The 21,748-nt window shown below is 39.6% G+C and overlaps 1 pseudogene; it reads left to right on the top strand.

The window, feature by feature from the left end:
* Positions 1–8,478: 8,478 nt before the first annotated feature.
* LOC121953001 lies at positions 8,479–16,367 on the top strand (annotated as a pseudogene).
* Positions 16,368–21,748: the final 5,381 nt, after the last annotated feature.

Raw genomic sequence — 21,748 nt, 5'->3', positions numbered from 1 at the left:
TGATTTACATCAGGTGTTATATATGCTTATTGGGACGTTTCTCGGCTTTACCAAAAAAAATATATATATATATTTCTGTTTACTTACTCTCAGTAGTCGCTGCCAGGGACTTTAGCAGAGCTTCCTGGATGTAAATAGCAAAGTGTGCCAGGACGATGAATCAGGCCAAGTAGGATGAAGAGTTATTGTTCAAAGAGGAACTTGAAATTGGAGTCGGTACAAGTAACAGTACAAGGTCAGTGCAAGAGGACTGAATGTGGCACAGCCCAGTCGCCGGAGGATAATGTTGGCAATGTACATTTTATACATATCATATAAACTTTTCTAAAAAATGCTCAAAAGTCTTAAAAATGTTGTAAAATCCAATTAAAGGTGCAAGCACCATTGAAAGGGCCCTCGCACCCCACGTATGTTGGTGTACTGGTTTGACACCAACTAAAGCGGTCGTTCATGACTGTGAAAGTCAGATAATGCACGCAGAGAGGTTGGAGTGAGCGATTTCACATGGTGTAGTACTTCCAGCCGCAGTTAGGTGGCAGTGGAGGGGACACAAATTCCATCTCATCTTGGTGTATGTCATTAGTAGACCAAACCATGTAAATATCATGTAAATCCAATAATAATTGTCCCTCAAGGCTTAGTTGCTCTTGCCAGTAGGTGGCGCTATTGTGACTTGTGAATATTGTCATAGCGATGTGTTCAGGGCGGGACGCTTAACAAACCTATGAAGTTTCAGGCAGATCGGACAACGTACACGAAAGTTACAACAATGTCCTGTTTTATGGCGAGTCATCAAAATTGTACGCCGCACCACGGGAAAACCGTAAAAGTTTAGGGCGGACCTTTGATCATTTTTAATCATGAAGGGATAAGGATTGGATGCACCCAATTTGAAGTCGATCGGATTAGAGAAGCCATAGACAAGATCATAGAAACGTGCTAAAATCCTAGAAATGTCCAAAATCCTGTAATGTTCTAAAATACTATAAACATCCTAAAATCCAAGAAAGGTCCTAAAATCTAAGAAATGTCCTGAAATCTGAGAAATATCCTCAAATCAGAAATGTCATAAAATCGATGAAACTTCATAAAATTAGAGAAGCACCCTAACATTTTAGAAATGTCCTAAAATCCGAGAAACGTCCCAAAATCCTCAAAATATCTTTAAATCTGAGCAGTGTCCTTAAATCCAAGAAATGTCCTGAAATCCTGGAAAAAGTCCCAAAATCCGAGATACATGTTAAAATCAGGGAAACAAGGCCGCGCAGTAGCTCAGTTGGTAAAAATGGACAAACATCCTAAAATTTAAGAAATTTTCGAAAATCTGAGAAATGTTCTTAAATCTGACAAACTTCTTTAAATCCCTACGCTACACATAATCATGGATATCGATTTTATCAGTAGTTATGAGAAATGTACACAACATTTTTTTTCTTTTTTATAAAGACACTAACTTTCGACATGTCCGAGCAGGCAGCCAGTCCCGGGAGTAATATTTAGTGACTCTGTTTGGATGGATTCTGTTGAATGGAGATGTCCAGGCTTGTTTGACTGATTATTGATCACCATCGTCCGTCCTCCCCACCAAGCAGCTACAGAAAAGACTCCTCACATCCTTTGTGGTCAGAAGCAGCAACATTGATTCTGTCAGGAGGCTCTGTTGGTTTTTCTGCGAGCAACAAAACCAGCCACAACAGCCAGCCAACAAGTTATTTTTTTATTATTGATCAAACCAATTAGGTTATTAGGGCATTATATGCAGTCACTAGGTGATTGTGTTTTGCTGTGAAACGCTTGTTTAGCTGAGTAGTATCTTTGATCTCAGTAGACTGTAGTGGTCGGCCCTGACTGAGCAACAACGAAGCAGTTTGGATTTTCGCCCACTTGGCTTCAAAATCTCAGTTTCTGTCTGTGCCGCCTGTTTGTCTCTGTCAAAAAAACAAGAACTCATTACCAAATTTCCTCTTTTACGACTTATAAATGTGATACAGCCTCACTTCAGTAATGTCTTTATGCCATTCAGTGCTTACATTGTTTACACAATAACCGTTATTTAACTGTTGAGAGTAACACGGCATTAACCCTAAAATATTACACACTCATATCGCTCTGCATGCAAAAAGTGCTTCTTTTAAACGTGCTTCTTTTAAACTAATATACATTAATATTATTTTCTAATTTCATTGACTTAATTTTTTAACCAAAATCAATCATAAATATCAAATACCCATTAATTTTTAGAGTTTTAATCCATTAAGTGCCAGGTTTTTGTCATGATGCCACTGTTTTTAGATAAAAAGGAAAATACAAAAAATAATCATTTTAAATATACCATATGCTAAATAGGTTTTTTTAATTTTCACAGCCAAAGGGTATGTCACTGATTTGCAGCAAAATTAATTTTTCTACATTATTATTTTTTGTGCAGTTTCAAATACTCACACTCGTACCACTAGTATTTTAACCCTTTAAATGCCAGGTTTTTGCCATGATGCCCCTATGTTTGTAGTTCAAAAACATCAGTGATCTACAGCAACATTGGTTGTGACAGTGTGAAGTCTATAAGCCAAGCGGAAACTTTCGGGAGGGGCTAGCGAGAGAAATGCTGCTACACAAAATTAGTAGGCTGCATACAAAACTGGAAGCTACCAAAAACTTTTTTGGCGTATGCAAACATTTGTGTTTCTGTCACCAAAACACGTTAATACAAGGTGCAATCAGGCTCCCGACTTTGCATCTGGCCAACCTCTGCAAATGTTCAGACCAACAGGATGCACCGAATCAGTGTTAGAAGAGATTTTAGGCTGATTATTACATTACTGATTATTACACGAAACCTGAGCATGATCATCTTACTGTTTTCAGTGATGTAATTCATCTAATAATAACACCATTAAACTATGAATGTCCTGACCTGACTCGTATTTGTGCGTGAGAGGAACATCTCAGAGTTTACCACAGTGTCCAGGATCTGCCTGAGAAACCTTATCACCCCTGTAAACACACACACACACACACACACACACATATAAACCGTAACATGCAAACACACACCCACACATGAACACAGAAAGAGAGCGGCAGCAGTTCTGTCAAACAGATTGTGTGGAAGATGGGATATTGAGAGCAGGGTGAAGGCTGGCTTGGCTGGCCTCCCTCTGCAGAGTCAGCACTGTAACACCAATCAGATCTCAATCCATCTCAATCATTGATTCCATAGAGCAGGAATTCTTAACTTGCTTGTCTTGGGAGACACTTTTCCAAAATGACAGGAGGCCAGGGGCCATTTGCAGCAGCCACATGTTTCTAGGATTTAAGGGCATTTCGAGGGCTAAAGGATATTTCTAGGATTTATGCACGTTTCATGAATTTTATGACATTACTCAGAATTTGGAACATTTCTCAGGATTTGATGATCTCAGGAATTTTCTAGGACTCGAGGACGTTCCTTGGATCTTGGGACGTTTTTATAATGTCAGAACGTTTGTCGGATTTTTGGACTTTTTTGGGTTTTAAGGATGTTTCTAGGATTTAAGGATGTTTCTTGGACTTTATGACGTTTTTAGGAATTTGGGATGTTTCTAGGATTTTAGGAAATTTCTCAGATTTTAGGATGTTTCTCTGGCTTTAGGACGTTTCTCTGATAGAACATTTCAAGGATCTGAAGAATTTCCTAGAACTTTAGGACGTTCCTTGAATCTTAGAACATTTGAAAGATTTTAGGAAGTTTTTTGGGTTTTAAGGATATTTCTAGGATTTTAGGATGTTTCTAGGACTTTGTGACGTTTATAGGAATTTGGGGTGTTTCTAGGACTTTATGATGTTTCAAGGAGTTGAGGCCGTTTGCAATGTTGGCATATTTGAAGGATTTTAGAATGTTTTTTGGATTTTAGGATGTTTTCTGGATTTTAGGACAGTTCTAGGATCGTTGGACAGATCTGGGATTTCAGGACATTGCTACAATTTCGAAACATTTTTAGGATGTGAGGACATTTATATACTATATTATTTATAATATTAAAAATCAAAATAATGTAGCTGAAGTCTGAAAAAAAATCCACATCTCCACCTTCATCTATTCTGCTCTCTCTGTCTCTTTAATTCACTCTCTCTGTATAAAGTCACTTTGATTGAGTATCTTTTTCTCTCTCATGAGCTCAGCAACAGCCTCCCTCCTCAACCACACACACACACACACACTCACTCACACACCTCCCTGTACAGTATGCGGCTGACTGAACTCATGAAACACTATGCATGAGGCGTCCGGTGCTCTGGATTCTTATGATCCTTCATTTTGAGGTAAGCACACATGGGCTGGACTGTCCGGCGCGTTTGGTCAGTGCCATGCATTTTACGTACCCGCGGGAACCCTAAGTGGTAATAAAACGGAATCGCTACGCCTATGGCTCGGTTGCAGCAGCAGCACTGTTGGCACTTAATGCAAGCTGTATTGTAATTTCCTTTTTGTGTAGTGGTGTATACTCTGTCTGGCTTTCTGTGTTGCAGTCTGAGGTAGGTGCAGGAGCAGTTTGCACACTCAGATGTTCTTTTTAAATGTAGTTGGGCCAAAATGTGCTTCAATAATGTATTTGGTGTGCCAAAAAGATGTGGAGCATACTATGCGTGCATCATACATGAGAAATCACTATGTTGTTACTCACATGGACAGCCAAACAAGTATTTTTTGTCTCCTTTTTTCCAAAATGTATGGAACATTTATTTAAAAAACAATTTGAATTGATCTTAGCAATATTGATGTGAATTTTGCATATAACTTTTGGGTGTGTTGTGTTCAATTTAGTAAGTGGACAGTGTCTTTGTGTGTTCCCAGCAGCTCTAAAACTGTTTGGGGAGCAGTGTATATTTTGCTGTCAAAGTGTGACAGTTTATTGCTCTAATTTTGGATCAAGATCAACGGATCTGCTGACTAAAGAGCTGCAGTCACAAACTTAAAAAGACAAGAGCGTTTTCCTTTTTTTCTTTTTTTAAAATTCTGGCTCCTGGGATGCAGAGTGATTTGGAAGAGACTGGCCTAACTGGTCCAAATAATAAAATCTCTTAAATCATTTCCGAAATTTCAGAGGGAGGGAGTGTCAGACATGACTATTGGTTTCTCAACTCCATCACTTTAACAAGGTAAAGATGCATCAGAGTGCAGAAGTTGGGCTCCAGTTTCAAATGAGAATGCCTTTTTGAGCCGACAGTGACGACAGCATCACCCCGCAGCAGGTTTCACAGCGAAAGCTTCTCTAACATTTACAGAGATACAAAGAACCTGGAAGTCCATATCTGCTGTATTTGGAGGAAGCTGTACGTGACTATGTATGTTCTCAAAGGAAATGGATCGTCATCTTTAATGAGGCATTGTTTTCACTCAGAGCAGGACATCTCCTTTTTCTCCACCCAAAGTTTACATTAGTGTGGTTGGAATGACCGAGCTGAACCGTCTCTCATCTAAAACATCTCAAGCTAAAGACTCGGGCGCTGCATGTGATTAAGAGATAATGTGTGACCATTATGGAAAAACAACAACAGGTGGCTTCCAGGTGGTTTAACAACATGAGCAACTCTGTGTGTGACACCAGGGGCGTAGCACAAAATTTTGGACCCTGCACATAGGCATTCTCTATGGGCTCCTCCTCGCATTAATGGTGCTGACACACCAAGCTGACGGTCAGCTAATGGTCAGTGTTGGGTTGTATATTAGCGTCCAGCCCGTTCTCACTCCAAACTTGTCAAATACGTCTGCACTGTCAGGGTTAAGGGTGATGCCAAAAGCCACCCTCCACGTCCAAGTGGAACGCAGCTGTAAGGCGGCAGGTGAAAATGGGCTGGGACAGAAATGATGGCATCATTACCACCGGTGGACGGCGCAGAGCATGACCACATGCAACGTGCACAGGCGTCGTCACTTGAGACCACGGCCAGATGGAACTGGATAAAATCAATCAACTTTTGTGCAGGAGTTTGGAGTTCAGTTCTCATGTGGTTGTTGGTTGTTTTCTTTGCTACACCTTACCATGTGCCTCTTTTGCTTAAGCCTAACCATCCGTGACTTATTTGCATAATCTTAATCATCGTGACAATCTGCACTGGTTGGCATAAAGACCGTGCAGTCATCCCACCATGTGGATTTGTTGACATCATGATAATGGCATCCTTGAGCGTAAACAGCTGACTCATGAGGAAACCTAAAACATCATAAGTGGACGCAGGAGATCACTGTGACCAGTCGGGATGAGAACATGTTGGAGCATCCGTCGTCCTAGTTTTTGTGTCATGTCCTGCATCGTTGGACCTTGTCGGATCTTTTTTGCTTTTTTTCAGACAGTTCAGCATGTTGAATGAATTTTTTGGTGAATTATAGACCGTTCCAACATGCATATGCTCTAGGCACCCTTCTGTGCCTGCTGTTGACATTTCGGGATGGCGCTACTCTGATGTCAACACAACCACATGTTGGGATGAAGCTCTACGTGGTTATGGTAAAGCAACAAAAGCACATTGCAACCAGCACCAGGATGTCAACAAACGCACATACTGGCACAGATGATTAGATTTAGGCGAAAGGGTGCTCGGTAAGGTGTAGAAAAAACAACAAAGTCGATGGACTGGAAGTGGATACGAAAGGTGGCTTTTTGCGTTGGGATCTTACACCGAAATAGCTGACAAAGCGGCGGTATTTTACAACTTTGGAGGAGAACAGGCTGCTGGGCTTTCCAAATTAACAGTCAGAAATGTCAAACTGCTCACCTCGGCATGAGTTGCTCATGGCGTACGGCTAAGTTTCCGTTGGGCCTTAACTGCTAATTATTCTAGTAATTCTGGACTCTTCCTCACACGAGGGCCATGCAGACTACTGTGTGAGACTGCCACACCTGAGAGCTTCACCTTGCTGCTGCCTGTCAGTGAGGATTATTGTCACTACTGATGACGTCTGTATATATATATATTTATTTTTTTTTTCAGAAAGGGAACGTGTTTTTGTTTTTCTCTTAATTAAAGTGCAATGCTAAAACATGTCTTTTTTTCTGTCTAGTGTCCCCTCCTTCAGAGTGTGAGGTGGACGGGCTCCCCAGTGGTTACGGATCCAGGGACTCCATCCTCAGGCCTGGAGCGCAGAGGGACTGGAAAAGACGAAAACGTTCCCAACTGAAGCGGATTGACAGGTAAGCTCATCCAAAGAGTGCCCCAGGAATGAGTCCTAAAACCTGGATATGAGTTTCAGCACCTCCGGTTCCCTCGTCTCAGAGTTAATGGGTTTTTGTTTAGAAGCCTGAAATAAGGTCTTTGGTTAACATGAGCTTAAGAGATGTTTATGTTTTGTTCTTTTACATAAAACATGTCAGTAAATAAGCTGCTGTGAAGCATTTATGCGTTTCAGAAAGGTGATTGCTAACAAGTGGATAAATGAGACTGCAGAACATCTACCGAGCGACTTTACAGCCTCTTTATGGTTTGACTGTAGTGTAGTTTGTTTTCTAGCCTAACATGAACTTTTTACTTCTAGCATTACATTTTTGTGCCACAGAGTTTATTTTCTACAGTGGGAATGCTCAACTTGCTCCGCCTGGGGGCCACTTGACAGAAAGCCACAGGCTTGTCGCAGCAGCCCCATACATGTCTCTGGGATTTTAGGACATTTCTAGGATTTTAGAACATTTTACAGATTTTAAGACATTTAATAGGATTTTAGCATGTTTGTAGGATTTTAGGACATTTCTCCTATTTTTTTACGTTGTTATGACCAGGGGGATTTTAGGACATTAGCTGCCTTGCTAAGACCTCTGTCAGGGGGTGCAGTGGACCCTCCACTGGCACTTTAAAAAAAAGAAAAAAAAAAGCTCTTTATGCACTCTGGCACCTGTGTATACTCAAAGGACAAAAACAACTTGACAACTAGAAAATGGTTGGGGGGGCACTGGCCCGCAGGCTTGAATCTGAGTATCACTGGTTTTCAGCTTACTTGTGGCAAAAGCATTTAGGTCTCAACAATCCTAGAAGTGGTAGGATCATAAAATCCCAAAGACTTTTTGGCCATGGATGTGTTTTGACAAGGGAACCAGGGTAAAGCTAACTTTCATGTAGGCCTACTGAAGTGACATCCCTCGGGCGCTCTGTTATGGTTGCATCGGTTTGCATGACATGGATCATTTATGTTTTACAGCCACTTTGCAGCCACATCTGTTCGAAGTGTCAGGCAGGTCAGGTGGCTGGCATTTTATCGAGGATGTTTCATTTAGTGTGTGTCAGCAGTGCGGTGAGGCCTGAGTCCATTTAATGCCTCATGTGCAGCTAATAGTCCGGCTACTGCAGGCTTGTATACAGCCTGCAGACTCTGTGGTCAGTGCGAAACCCTTGTGTTTGTGTGGCTGCTGATGTTTCAGCTGCAGCAGTTGGGATCCAGGCCACTCCAGCGGCGAGGCTGGCAGAGAGAAACAGCAGCCTGTGTTCGGACTGAGTGGAGGTGCAGCCATGCGCTGCTCCACCCTGCTCGCCATCTTGACAGGGGTGCTACTCTACTTGGTGCTGGGAGCCGTAGTGTTTCGCGCTTTGGAGACTCCGCGAGAGGAGGGCAAACACATGCACCTGCAGAACACGCGCCGGGACTTCCTGTTGAACTTCACCTGCATGGGCCCAGACGACCTACAGACACTTATAGAGGTACAGCAAAACAAGATACACTCATTATCTAACTTTTATTTTGAAATGTTCTCCAAGTAACATTTGATGTAACATTTGAAATCAATTTGAAATCTGAAAAAAATGGCTTGATTTTTTTCAAAAACATAACAAGCAACAAAAGAAGAAATTACTCAAAAATCAGCAAGAAATAAGTAAACAGTACTTGAATTTTACCTTAGAATTAGTAAAAATAAATAAATAAATAAATAAATAAACAAGACCTGGAAAAAGTACTTTAAAAAATATTTTAAAATTCCATAAGATAAAAATATGTAATTATGATAATTACAAATATAGGTTTTCCATAGCTTTTTTCCCCCTACATTTCTAAATCTACTTATTTCTTGCAATCTGCTAAACATTTGCTACGAAGGTGTTAACCTCCTTTTTACCCCCATTTTTCTGAAATAGATTGCAAAGAGTTTAAATGCTTAAGAAGCACAAGAAAAGTTGCTCCTGGCTTCAAAGGGTTAATAGATAAAAAAAAGTACCTACCAACACTATTAGGATTTTACAACAAACAAGTATTTTGTTTTTTTGCATTTGTCCAAGACTTCAATCATTTTATGACCCCGTAGATTAAATTTGGGAGAATTAAGAGATATAAAAACAGAGGATACACCACAGAGTTTTTACTGGCCTCCATGCTGCTGACTACTGTTTACCTGTTTAAAGTTTTATCTGGTGTTGAACGTGACATACCAAAAAAACACAAGGCATACTCGTCTGCTGCAGATTAGCTCTATTATTGAACGGTTGGGCTGGGAGATAAAACGATAACGACATAAATAGCAAAATAACTTTTCCTTGATTGAAATATGAGATGTAGTCGATAGAATGTCGATAGAGCGCATTCCCGCCATGTTTTGACAGACATCACGAACAGCCAATGATACAGCTGAGTGTTTGACAGCCACAGCGTTGAAACAGACACATTTGCAGAGGTGTAAAGTGACTTCTTCAGACAGCCTGCTCCAGCGCGAAGACATGTCCGACGGTATGAATGTATCTTGTGATATATATCGATATATAAATCTAATATGAAAAAAAATATTGTGATAAGTTCTTATTCCATATCGCCCAGCCCTATTGAATCGGTTTACCGGTGTTAAAAAAAACTTTCATGCACATGCTTATTTAAGTGGAAAAGGGGGTATTAGCAGGTTTTAGCGGGATTATTTGTGCAGTGGAAGAGGCTAAAATGCTGCAGTATTTCTTCCCTGAATCATCATGCAAATTCCAGTGGTTTGATCTACAGCTGCTTTTTCAAGCAAAAAGAGCTTTTTAGTTCCTTTTTTTACTCAAAAAAACTGAAATACCATGAAATCAATATATGAAAGTTTAGCTGAAGCTGATAATTTTATGTCACATTTCCTTTAATATTGTAGTGAGGTGAAATATGTGTATGCTTTTTTCCCCTTTCACTATCATTTACTGGAGCTGACTGACCACCTCATGTTACTAAAAATACATCGTGGCCTCGCTGCTCCACAGTTTATATTGATTTGGAACTTGACTCTGACTACAACTTTCCATCTCCGGTTTGTGGATCCTCAGGATGACCCCTCAGATTTGAATACAGTTTGTTGCGAGCCAGTGAAGCTAGACAAAGGGACTGTGGGCTGGAGAACAGGTGTGGTCAGCGCAGCAATGTGAGGATGGGTCAGCTCGAGTTTGTGTGTGTGTTTCTGTGAGTGTGTGTGAGTACATGAAAGCCGAGCGTTATGAGCCGGGTTGGCAACCGTGCTGGGATCCTGAGATGTTTGTCCTCGCTCCAGAATGAAAGTTGTAAATGACAGTTTTAGCCTGCAAAGTGATCTGTAGATGTGTCCGCTGACATTTGCAAAAAGGTTATTTAGGGACTGAAGGACATGACAGCGGTCTGTGATTCAAGCATTATTTTTCGGTTATTTGGTTATTATAATAAGAGATGGCACGCTGTTTTAGTGTTTCCTGTGTACTGATTAAATGAAGCCTGAGAGGATAATGAGGATGCATTGTATGTATTATGGTTCATATTATTAGTATTGAATGGATGACTAATATGGAACTTCAAAGTATGGAAGTCCACAGAGGAAAGTGAGGAAAAAAATGTTTTTTTTCTTTCTCTACTGTTTTCTCCATGTTAAATGTTAAACAAGTAATTTGTAAACAATTGAAAAAAAACCCCAATGTATCTCAAAATGCCCCCTCCACCCAAAGACATAGGCGGATTATGAGACAATCCCAAAAAGGGGGTTATTTATTTATTTATTTATTTTGTGCACACAAGTTGATTAACTTATTTATTTACCAATCCTTATCTTTATTTATTCATTTTTGTGTTTTGTTTTCTTATAGGACCAAGTCATTTTCTTGAGTGCACAAGTTGCTATCTTGTTCACTGAAGATCATTATTCCGAGCACACAAGATAATAACTTGCTCCTAGAAAATAATAACTTTTTTTAAGATAATATAATATATATATTTTTTATATATAAAGATAATATATATACATATATATATATATCATTCATTGGTTTAAATAAAAGATAAATAATAGATATCAATGGATTTACCCAAACAAGTTGGGAGAGACACATACAGCAGCGTCGCTCCGCCAGACATGATCAATCAGCAGACACCACCCTGCCTTGTGATCATAAACTGCTGATTTACCAGAAGTAATGATGCCCACAGAGACTTTGTTCAATCACTACTTCGTCAGCTTTAAATGTAGAATTAACAAACGACTTCAATTACCAACAGACACAAAACGGATAATTTGATGAAGGAGTTAGATAATCTGTGCTGGCAGTGGTTCAGTACACTCGGGACAGAACGGGGCCGTCACTGTTGTACATCACCCATCACTGCTGTGTCACTGACTTCCTGCTGCTATTGCCGTGACAATGCATTCTCTGCAGCGTTTCCAGCATTTTACTGGAATAGTTAATTGGATGAAAAAAAGAAAGAAAAAATGCTCATGTGTGCCTTTAAAATTTCCAAATGTGTGCAATTTGAATTTATTGATGGGCTAAATGATTAGTTTGTAAGGTTTTGCTCAGCTTTTTTTATAGTCCAATTTCATAAACTGACCGCTAAATCAATAAGACCCGTAGGCCAAATCTGGCCCCAATAGGGTGCCGGGAAGCCTCCAACCATTTTCTAATTTACAATAAAAATAAAGTGAGTCACACTGTGAATTGTTTTTGTACTTTTAGTTTACATAAGGTGCCAGAGTGCATAAAACAGCATGAAAATAGAGCTAGTTTATCAAAAAAAGTGCTGGTGGAGGATCCCCCACATCCCTCGACAGAGGTCCTAGCTAAGCACCTGATGTCCTAAAACCATGGAAACGTCCTTAACTTCTAGAAACTTCCTGAAATCCTGGAAATGTCCTAAAATCCCAGAAACATGCCAAAATCCTAGAAATGCACTAAAATGTTAGAAATGTCCTTCAAAATGTGCCTAAATTGTAGGAATGTCCTAAAATCCTTGAAAAATGTATGTGGCTGCGAGTGGCCCCGGCCCCAAAGCAAAGCCTGTTGAGTGTCCCTGCACTAAACTTCTTCTCCTACGTCGACAGGAAGTGGTGGATGCTGTCGGTGCAGGTGTGGATCCAGCAGCAACGACACTTTCGTCAGCCAGTGGGATCTCGCCAGTGCCTTTTTTTTCTCAGGGACCATCATCACAACCATCGGTGGGTGTCCATTAACTCCACCAAAGTAAACTCTGATTAAATACTTGTGCTGGGAATTTGTGTAATTTCTGACCCTTACATGTTCAGGTTTCGGAAACATCTCCCCCAAGACGGAAGGAGGGCAGCTGTTCTGCATTTTCTACGCCCTGGTGGGAATCCCGATGTTCGGTATCCTGCTTGCTGGAGTCGGAGACCATCTGGGTACTGGGCTGAGGAAAACTGTTGCCAAAATAGAGACCCTCTTCCTGGTCAGACCCTCCACAGAGCTTTCATGTCGTCTTTGCTTACACTGTACACATGCTTATCTTTATGTGTCTCGTTCCTCTGTGTTGACAGAAATGGCGAATTAGTCCAACCATCGTGCGAGTGATCTCAGCCGTCCTGTCCATCCTACTGGGGTTGCCTGCTCTTTGTCGCAGTGCCTATCCTGGTTTTCCAAGAGGTGGAGAAGTGGAGTCTTCTGGAGTCGGCATACTTTGTAGTTATCACCCTGACAACAGTTGGGTTTGGAGACTATGTTGCAGGTATAAATAACCACCCATGTGTTTCTTAATATAGCTCGCAGTGGTGTGCACAGACCGTCTGAGGGAAGGGGCAGATATAAAAACAGGGGCACCCTTTCTAAAGGATTGAATTACCATTAGGAGAAGTAAGGAAAAGTACTAATACTACATTATGAAAATTCTCTGTTACAAGTAAAAGTACTGCATCAAAAGTGTCACTTAAATAAAACCAAGTATATTCAGGAAAATGTCATTAAAATATGCAAAGTATGTGATGCAGAAAAAATCAAAAAATAATAATACAAATAAAACCCCCAAGGTCAAAAAATTCTAAAATTATTTTGATATACTGTGTATGTATATATATATATATATATATATGTATGTAAAATACAATAAAATTGTGTGCAGCATATAGATCAATGAAAATTTACTCAAAATGTTGCCCTGTTTGTGCGAGGCGGCTGAAGTGAAAACATAGTTTATTCATATGCGAGTTCCTGTTTTTTTGTCATTGCTTTTTTGTTGAAATCTCTTTGTTGATTTTTAAATGAGTAGCTGATATGACTTAATTAGCCATCCATAAATATAGTTGTCAGCTGTGATGCATTAAGTTCACTCAGCACGGACCATTTTCATTTACATCATAAATTATTCAGGATTATGAGAGATGAAGTATTGATTACCTGATCTGCTATATAGTGTCTTAAATGTTTATTTACTCTGTAGAAAAGGATGGATGATGTGTTGCCTTTACCTGCTGCTGCACACTGTGTCGTCTTGTCTTCTCACAGGGGACTCTGGGAACGGAGGGAGTGACCACTGGTATAAACCTCTGGTGTGGTTCTGGATCTTACTGGGTCTTGCTTACTTTGCATCCATCCTGACAATGATCGGTAACTGGCTCCGGGTTTTGTCTAAGAAGACCAGAGCTGAGGTACTTCCCCTTGTCTCTTGTATGTTTTTAGAGCTGTCAGCGTTAACACGTTAATCATGATGTGATTATGGTGTGCGCATTTTTTATACTTCTGCGCCGGTGATAGCCGAGTCCGTAGGCATTATGATATCCGGCTGTCTGTTCATCCGTCTGGTTAATTCTTGTAAACATGATATCTCAAGATCGACAGGAATTTCTTCAGATTTGGCACAAACATTCACTTGGACTCAAGCATGAACTTTTTTTATTTTGGTGGTCAAAGGTCAAGGTCCCAGTGACCTTGTCTATCTTATTCCTGTGAACACAATATGTCAAGAAAACTTTGAGGGATTTTTATTTATTTATTAATTTAAAATTTGGCACAAACAGTCACTTGGACTCAAGGATAAAGGAAGTAGATTTTAGTGGTCATACATCAAAGGTCAAGGTCACTGTGACCTTTTCTGGCTCAGTCTTGGGAATTAAATATCTAAGAAAACCTTGAGGGATTTTTTAAAAATTTGGCACAAACATTCGTTAGACTCAAGGATGAACTAAGTCAATTTCATGGTCATAGGTGTACACTGTGACTTGCATCCATATCATTCTTGTAAACGCATAATCTCATATACACCTTAAGGGAATTTCTTGAAATTTGGCACAAACCATTACTTGGACTCAAGCATGAACTGAGTAGATTTCAGTGGTCAAAGGTGAAGGTCACTGTGACCTCATCTGTCTCATTCTTGTGAACATGGTATCTTAAGAACACCTTGAAGGAATTTCTTCAAATTTGGCACCAATGTTTGAGTAGACTCAAGGATGAGCTGATTAGATTTTGGTGGTCAAAGGTCATGGTGACCTTGCATTTGTCTCATTCTTGTGAAACCAATATCTCAAGAACACTTTGAGGAAATTTCTTCAAATGTGTCTCAAACATTCACTTGGACTCAACGATGACGGGCAGACTCGGGTCTAATTGACGTCCATCAGTTGCATGTTGTGACCATACGTCACACGTCTTACCGTCTTACCGTCTTACCGTCTTACCGTCTTACCGTCGCGGGGAACAATAGCTTCATACAAACAGGATCTGCATGAATCAAAGAAAGACACTAGACTGGAACTCCTGAAAAGTGACATTGCTGTCATTTCATTCTCAGTCCTGACAATCTGGTAAGAATTGCTTTTGTCAATATGAACTTTAAAACTGTTCTGAAATGAAAAATAATGGAACTGTAAACATGTGATTAAATCAAACAGCAAAGAGATAATAGAGAGATCGAAAAAAAGCAATATGTTAGCTGAAACTTAAGACCCTGCTGTGTATATAGTGTATATAGATTTTATATTATTTCATTTCTATTTTATCTAATGTCACTCTGTCTTTTATCTCTTGCTTTCTTGCTTCTGACTCTTGAGCTGCTGCTTCGTTTGAATTCGTTGGTTTTGGGATTAATAAAATCGTAGCTAATCTTATTTTATTTTAGGGACTGTTAGTTATTTATGAGGAGGGAGGAAGTAGTGCAAATTGGGAGGGCAAAATATATTTTTTAAGCACTGGGGAGGGACTTGTGTTTTTTTATTTTGGTGTACGGGAGGGTTGTATTTTATAATTATTTAACTGAATCCCAATGAACGGGCTTAACCCTTTAACACCTGGATCGACACTGGTTTTCTTGTGCTGCATTCAGATGCCTTTTACTAATATTTAAACTCTGAAACCTGAGCAAATTTTTGCAAACAGGTAAAATATCATAATAAAGATGTTTATTATCATTATAATTATACAGTCAAAATTACAATTAAAAATGTATATTAAAGGTTTTTAGCACTTGATGTAATTTACTTTTCTTTTTTTAATATTTATTTTTGTTTGTTTTTGTCCATCATCTCTGGTGTCGTGCTCTTTTCTTAGATGGAGGGACTTCGAGCCCACGCCACTGACTGGACTCAAAACATCCAGAATATGTCGGTAGATTTCCGCATTTCAGGAAAAATTGATGACCCCTTCAAACGCCGTCGGCGAAAGCGCCGCCACGGCCCTCGCAGCCACAGTCACAGTCACAGTCACAGTGTAACAGCAAACGGGGCCCCTGAGGGGAAAGAAGAGCAGCATGAGAGTCACACAGAATCTGGATCTTCCTCCTCTTCCTTCCTCCTCTAATGAATCCGGATCTGGATCAGAAACAGACTCTCAGGTGACTCAGACGGATCGAGTGCCTGAAGAGAAAATAGCAGAGCCTGAAAATGAGAAGGAGACTCTTCCGGATGCACACCTGTCTCAGCCTCTGGACTACTTTGGGGAAAACCTCGCCTTTATTGACGAGTCTTCAGATGCCCAGAGTGGAAAACTACATCTTGATCCTCTGCTGGACACAACGCACTCCACCTGTGAACGCCCTCGCATCTCAAAGAGGAGACGCCAAAGAAGACCGGTTCCACAAAGAAGCCCTAAAATCAAAAGCTCCAACCATGTCAAGCCGAACGGAAACCCAAAACCAGTTCCAAATCTACCAGTGAAGCTTTAAGATTGACAGGAACTCGGCTGCTCGCACAAGTGTTGAGTGTTCATAATCTGCCAGAGGAGTTTATTTATTTGTGTATATGCACTTGCAGACACTTCAGATGAAAACATGTTGCAGAAGCCTTAGCCACTTGTGGTTTGCATTAAAGCTTTTAGCATGCGAGTGTGTATGTCTCAATCAAAGATGATGAAGTGATTTTTGTGCCAGTGTTCCCATTACTTTCTGAGGAGTTACTGCTCTCTGCTGGGCCAACACAGAAATGCACTACCACGCTCTCAACGGGAGGGTCCCCCGCCTTTTACTAATCCAAGAAACAAGCAGTGTGGTGCTCATGTTGATTGCTTTGGTCTGACAGCTGCTTTTGAATCCTGCCAACAAATTAAACGGGTACTAAACAGGCTCTTGTACATTTTTGGTATATGTAACAAAACTTTTTTTAAACACTCTGTACAAGCATAATATTTGCATTTTGATGGCCAAATGTATTAATCCTACTGTGCTGCATACATGTAATAAAGATTTTTTTTAAATGAAGGCATGTTTAGCATATTATTACAAGTAAGCAGCTGTTTTGGGTTGTTTTTTTTTTTTTTTGAAGGAGCAGTGTGTAAGATTTGGGGAGATTTTGTGGAATTTAGAAGTGATTTCGTATTGCAGCCAGCTCCTGGTTAGAGGTCCTTCAGTGCTCATTGGTCAGGAGGTTTTGACCAGGAGCTGAATTATCTGCAGAGGTCTCATCCACTCCAAAAAAAAAAAACAGACTAGGTGATCAAAACCATTAAAAAATAGTTAATAAAGCAGTCTGAAGTTACAAATCAATGATTGTGATTTTATATGTATATATGTGTGTGTGTGTGTGTGTGTCTGTGTGGGGGGGGGATGGATCAATAGATGGGTAGATATTGATAGATATATAGATATGGATATATTATATATATATATATATATATAATAAAAGTAGATAAATTATATTAAAACAAAGGACTACTGATTTTTTTTTTTTTAATCAAAATTCAAACCTCAACAGAGTTTACCTAGTTCAAAACTGTGCGGCACCTTTTAAAGCTCTCCTTTTAAAGTAACTGGTATTTTGATGGCGAGGATGAAAACGTTTGCGAGGCTTGAATTATCACTTAGACCGATGTAGGTTGGTGGACACAGGCCAGACATGTGCTGCAGGAGTTGAACAGCATACTGTACATAGTATTGTGGATGCACAGTATAAATGCCCTTCAAGTTGCCAATATGGCCCTTTTAGCATGTGCTGTCGCTCCTCAGTTGATCTGTGTAAGTGATACTCGGCTGGGAACTCTACCTTGGGATTTCAATCTGAAAATGGCACCAAGGACAAACATGGTGCAGCAGCGTGCGTGGCTGCACTTTTGTCGTCTGTATTTAATTATTTTTTAAAGAAAAGCTTTTTTTCTGTCTCAAAATATCTCATATGGAGAAGTTGCTACTAAGTTATTATCACCTCTCTAAGTAAATGAATGCAGATTTTTTCTTTTAATGCAACCAGCAGATGGCACATTTCCCCCTCCATGAGACTAACTTATACACTTCCATACATCCAAGGTCTTTAACTGACTTGGATTTGCTGGTGACCATGTGAGTGATTCGAAACAAGACAAATTTTCACTCATGAGTAAGCAAAATATTACAGTGAGTAAGCGAAATGTTTTAAAGGAGCAGAAGTGAGTGTTCATGTGCCCTTTAGAAATCTGACACTTTGCTGCAGGATGTGTAAAGAGAAAAAAAAGGCAGCGTTCTGGCATTGTGATCAGGAAGTCAGCAGGCGGTGATGATGTGCTGTGGCAGTAGGTGACCTTTAACTGGAGGACACACACTCAGCTACTCTAACGTCATCACCGGCACTGCTGCTGCACTTTCCCGCGCTACCACTGGAGGGACAAATAATGTGTCAGTAGTGCAGATGTATGCTACACTCCTGACCCGCAGTTAAAGGGAAGATTCACACTAAATGAGAATCTAAATTTTTTGCACGCTCCAGATTTGCACGAGTGTGTCCTTCAGCTGAAGGACACAGGCTGCAGCGATCATGTCATTTAGAGACAAATCCTGGAGCTGCTCTGTAATGGAGACATGCTCTAATTAACAAATGGCTCTGTGCACTCAGTTAGATGAGACATATTTACAAAATGTCTGGATTTAGTCTTTTCTGCGGCCTTTAAATGTAACCTGATGACATTAACAAACTCTGATCTGCATTACATGAAACAATATTTGTAGACTCTGACCTTATTAATAATAATCATTATAATACAGAACAATATAATATCCTGTTTTTTTTTATATAGATGAAGAATACAATGAGAGATATGAGGAAAAAAAATTTAATTAAATAGTTAAGATAAAGATTTAATTATTAAATTATTAAAATAATATAACTAAAATTATTCTGTTAAAAGAGGATAATATGTATATATGCATCAAGGGGAATAAAATAACTAAAAAATAATAATAATATAAGATGAATAGGGCAATAAAAGATGATAACCCACATGTAAAACAAAAATAGGTAAACCAATAAAACAGTAAAAGTAAAAACACACCTTGATCAACACCAATAAAATAAATGAAATAAAGTTTAAATAGTTGACCCAGACTGCTAAAAAGCAGCATGTAAACTGAAACAGAAGATCATGCTTTACATATAGGGTGCATAGATATAATATTATTTTATTTCTAATTTATCAAATGTATGTCTTTGTTTTATTTCCATTCCTTTTTATCACTCAGTCAGATTTCACTTTTATCTCTTGCTTCCGGCTCTTAAGCCGCTGCACGAATAAATTCCTTGGTTTGGGATTCATTAAGTCTTATCTAATCTTAAGCACTGAGGAAGGACTTGTGTTTTTATTTCTATTAAAAATAGAATTATTATTAAACCTCAGATATTTGTCTTTTATCCCTTTGAAACATGAACAAATTGGATGATTTCTTAAAAAAAAAAAAAAAAGGGAAGTGGGCAATGAGCAATTAAAGAAGAAATGACCCAAAAACTCAGGAAAAAAAAAAAAAAAAAGTAAAATGTAAAAGAAAATTATAAAATTACCCAAAAAAACAAACAAAAAAAATAAAAGATATATATTATATATATTTGTAAGGTAACTGTAAATAAGTATTTATATATAATATATAAATATATTTATATATAAATGATTATATATAATCATTTATATAGAATTTTCTTAATCTACTAATTTCTTGCAGTTTGTGCAACATTTCTTACCAAGTTTGCTCCTTGCGTCATTCAACATTTGCATGCTTTTTACGGAAATCAAAACAAGTTGCTTGCAGTTCAGAGGTTTTAATGCTTGTAATAGGAAAGCAGCACAAGAAACGTTATGTTACTCCAGGTTTCATAGGGTTAAATTTTCGAAACATTTGGTTATTTATGGTGGGGGGGGGTCATGTGTTTCCCCCCATTCAGTCAAGGAGGCGCAATGAAAAATATTAAAAGCTTCTGGGAGATTAAAAATAATTTTGATATATTTTTAAATTAAAAAAGGAGCCACAACCGAGCCACCCCCTCCTCTGATAAATAAAGTACAGCCCCTTACTGTTTCAAGTCAAATCTAATGATTATATGCAGAAGGTGTTTAAAGGTGGAGGCTGTTCTCTTATCAGTTTGGTTATCCATGACTCACTGATGCAAAGCCCGACTCTATTTGTGTATCAGGCACAATGGCTTCTTGGTATTTATGTAGCCTATCAGCTGACACCTGTCCAGGGTCAGGACCTGCTGTCGGGAGCACCAGGGGACCCCCAGCTGGCACTCACAGTGTGCTTCTACCCCTCCACTCCTCATAGCTTCAACACATGTCCTCTGCGCCTGCTCCACACTTGCACTTTACAATATTATAACGCAATGAATCTTCTTAAAAAATTAAATTTCCTAAGTGGATCTAATGAATATAGCATGACCGGTTTCGCCTCTGACGGGATGATAATGCAGACTCTGCACCAGCATGATGCAGTCCCGCAGAATTGCAGTGTCTGCAGCAGAGACTCAATGACCTTGCTTCAAGGTCGCAATGACACTGCCGTCAGTTTTTCCTCTCATGCGCGCACCGCGTAAAGCCTGTCCCAAGCCCCGAGCCCGCTGCATACATGTGACCAAATCACACACACACACACACACGCACACACGCACGCACTGTCTATCTGTCGTCCCGCAACTCTGACACACAAGCGAGTGAAAAGCAAGAATCGGTTTAAAGAAACTATTAGTCTAATTAGATAATGCTGCGCTCTTTTGGTGAATCCAAAGTGCTCTGCGGGCGTTTTTTCTTCTTTAGCCAATCTTTTTTTTTTTTTTTTTACATTATTATTTCTTTTAATTAGTGGACAAGGTTGTCAACTCTTCTGTGACAACTTCCCTCCTCTGTGTGCCAGCTGTTACCAGGCATGTTGGAGCGCGCAGGGGGGGCAGCCTATTTCGAGAAGCAGCAGGGGCTATAGGCAGAAAATCATTTAATTGCTGTTATCGGCTACATTAAACATTAATAGCAGCACACGAAACATCCCCCAAGACATAATTGATTAGAAAAACCGCGCATTATTGCAAGCAATTGTGTTTCTATCCAAATTAATATGCACTATTTTTTCCCCTTCTCATCCCATTGTAGTGATCTCCGCTTCATTGGCTTGTGGCCAAATAGTGAAGAGCCGGGTCAGTGTCACAAGACCGACAGCATGACTACATTTTCCATAGAGGTGTGCTGCGAGAGACGTGGATCTTTTGATTGTCTCTGCAGCTAAAGCTTGTGGCACACTTTGAATTGTCTTGCGTAACAACCATTTTTCACGCGGAATTCTATAATATTTTAGCTTAAAAATGCAAAAGTTACTATATGATATACAATGAGGGCTATAGAATATTATATTTAAACGTGTAAAATGTCCAATTGAGAGTTTCAGGAATTCAGAGGGGGGAGGTGCTGCTGCAAAGAAAATAGATTTAATCGATGACCCAGCTGATCTGAAATCAACACTCCTCAGTCAGCAGATCTTATTAAATATACCCGCACTATATTAGTTTTAAGGCAGAGTGGGTCATATTTTTTTTTCACGAGTTGCAGGCCCCTTATTATAATGCTGATGACGCTGGTAGAAGGCGCGTACGGACGTAACGGAGACACAGCGGACGCAAATTGGGCAGAGGGAGGAGAGAAGGCACGGGATCCAGACTGCGTCACCGAGCTGCGTAAAGCTGGAGAGAGGAAGACAGGGAGGGGCAGGAAGTGGCCCAGTTTGAGCTTGTTTAAATAAAACCGTGATTTGTGGTCAGTTTAGCCCTTTGAAACTTGGAAAGAAACCCCCCACAAATTACAAGGTGAGGGTTAATAGAAAACTATACTAAAATAGGAAAAAAATGTCTAAAACTATATTCATAATTATAATATT

The sequence above is a fragment of the Plectropomus leopardus genome, chromosome 13 (genome assembly GCF_008729295.1).
Source record: "Plectropomus leopardus isolate mb chromosome 13, YSFRI_Pleo_2.0, whole genome shotgun sequence".
Classification (NCBI taxonomy): domain Eukaryota; kingdom Metazoa; phylum Chordata; class Actinopteri; order Perciformes; family Serranidae; genus Plectropomus; species Plectropomus leopardus.
This window is presented reverse-complemented; position numbering and strand designations above follow the sequence as displayed.